The sequence below is a fragment of the Lynx canadensis genome, chromosome X (assembly GCF_007474595.2).
Source record: "Lynx canadensis isolate LIC74 chromosome X, mLynCan4.pri.v2, whole genome shotgun sequence".
In the NCBI taxonomy this organism is placed as follows: domain Eukaryota; kingdom Metazoa; phylum Chordata; class Mammalia; order Carnivora; family Felidae; genus Lynx; species Lynx canadensis.
The window spans coordinates 54430108-54432696 of NC_044321.2; positions in this window are offsets into that span (position 1 = coordinate 54430108).

Sequence of the window (2589 nt, forward strand, 5' to 3'; positions counted from 1 at the left end):
TCCTCATGCCAGCTTTGATACCATCCCCCCCTCCACACTCCTCAAACCCTTCAGTCCAGGTTCCTGAGCCTCAGAAGTATGGAGCTTAAAGGTGGGCAACCAGGAGTGGGGGTAGGTTTCCCCAGGCTCCTGCCTGCTTATTATTGTAAAGGCTATTTCTCTAATCAAAACTCCCCAATTACCCAAGGGCCCCTCTGATTAATATTCCATGATAACAGGAACAGGTCACATCTGGCTGCAGGAGCTGGAATTCGACACTCCAGGAGCCCCATGATTGGTCTGCAGGAAGAATAATAAACTTCCTTTATCCTGCCCCCCTTTCTCTTCCTTCCCATTCAGAGCCTCCCCATTTCTTTCACCTCCCCTTCCTCAGCCATTTTCTGCCCCTCTCCACCTCCACCCAAGTTCCCTTCTTTGCCCTCTGCCCTCTGTGGAAGTAGAAGTCACCTTCCCAGTCTTGGTCAGCCCCCTGGTCATTATCTACCTCTGCTTTGCTAGGCTGACTCTTTGTCCAGGGAGCATCTTATGCTGGTGTGTGGTGGGCTGAGCAGGGAGGGCAATTTCTGAGTGGTTGTGGGTGCTCTGGATATATCATTTCATCAAATTCTCATTACCATCTCCTACAAGGGGGGTCATATTATCCCTGTTTATTGACAGGGACATAGGGCATCTGAGAAGCTTCTGGACTTGCCCACATCACAGAGGCTTTACATGATAGAACGGAGATTTTAAACTCAGAGCTTTCTGCTTCCAAGGCTTCTTTTCTTCCTGCACCCCACCCTGATCTGCTAAGGATGATTTCAGTCTCTGGATGCTTAGATTAAGATGGGACCCACTGATATGACACAGAGTCAGTGCCCATGACACCAGATCTCCAGGCTTCCATTGGATTACAGTTGGATTGTTAGGAAAGAATGAGCTGAGACCTTTTAGTTGAATTCCACAGGCCAGACAGGAGAAAAGACTCACCTTCATTCATGTGGGAAGGTGGTGGTAAATATGGGACTTGGCCCCAGGTCTTCCAACATGCAGGTGAAAACCATTTGCCATTTGCCATCCTGCAGATGGCTCCGAGAGAAAGAGAGAGATTTACCATCACAGCTACATGTGAGACACTGCCAGATGCCACCATCCTCTGACCCGACCCACAGACACCCAGACAAGGGTATAGCTGCTTGTGTTTGTTAGACTTCACCAAGGAGCCTGGGAAGACAGCAGTCTTTCCTTGGAGTAGGATAGGAACACAGGGCAAGGGGTTGTGGTCACCACTGAAGGTCAGAAAGGATTTGCTTTCATCCAGCTCTCCCTTAGGGTGTGTATCCATTTGGCAACTGCTCCCTCCTTTCCCACCATGATTCTCAATAGCCAGAAGAAACAAGCCATTGTGGGTCAGGGGCACAATTTTCCCCTGTTGTCCCTTCCCTCTCAGTGGTGGGGCACACACAGACTTTATCAGTACCTAATGGCCAGATAGTGGTTTGACTTTGCTAAGGAAGGGAAGGGCAGTGGAGTGTGCGTCCCATCCCTCACTCTCCCACCTGGCACTTTCCTCTGCCTCTCACCTTGATCTTACCTCCTCTGTGTGCTCCTTCGCTCAACACTATTCAGAAACACCTTGGAATCACCTACCTAATTAATAGCCTGGTAAACTGAGGGCTCCAGATGAGGAGAATGGCTAACACTTCACTCAGTCAGTGCCCCCTGGCTCCAATGGCACTTCTGACTCCATTTCTTGTCTGGGATGATCCTAGCCAAAGGGCTAAAACATGGGGCTGCTCAGTCCTAGTGTCCTACCCCTTGGTGATGTCTGAGACCCACTGTGCTTTGTAGGGAACCATGAGGCCTCTGGGACACAATCACCTCAAGATTTATAAAGGTCCACACAGGTCTTGTGGGATCTTTATGCCTTGGAAGCAGAGGCCCAGGTCTCTCTCATCCCATGTTTTCTTCCTGTTGCTGCTCTTATGGCCCTGGCCCCACAGCCTCTCACTTGAACCCCTGCCTCTGCATCCTCCCCAGTCCCACTTTACTGCCCAGTTGCCCCTGTAATTCATGATTTACACCCTGAGGCCAGGATGACCTTCTTAAACTCCAGACCCAGGTTATTTGCTTACCTTCTCTATGCTTCAGCTTCCTCCTCTGTGAGGTGGGGATAAAAACCAGTCCTATCTCATGGGGTTGTGGAAATGAACCAAGAGCATGATGTAAAGCATTTACATCCATGCCTGGAGTAGAGGAAGCACTCAATATTATCATCTCATCTGCTAATAATGAAACAGGCTGACACCAAGTGAGTGGTGACTATGTGCCAGGCACTGTTCTAAGTACTTCACATGTCATAGTGTATCAAGTTTCTGCAACAGTTTTACATGGGATCACTGCTATCATTATCATTTCACAGATGAATACACTGAGGCACAGCAATATTATGCAACTTCCCAAAGTTCACATTGCTAGTAACCTGCTGATCAAGCATTTGAATCCACATTGTTTGATTCCAGAGTTTGGCCTCTTAACCACTCAGCTGTTTTGTGCCCCTAAAACAGTCTATGACTCCCTAGTACCTATAGGATAAAGTCTAAATTCTTT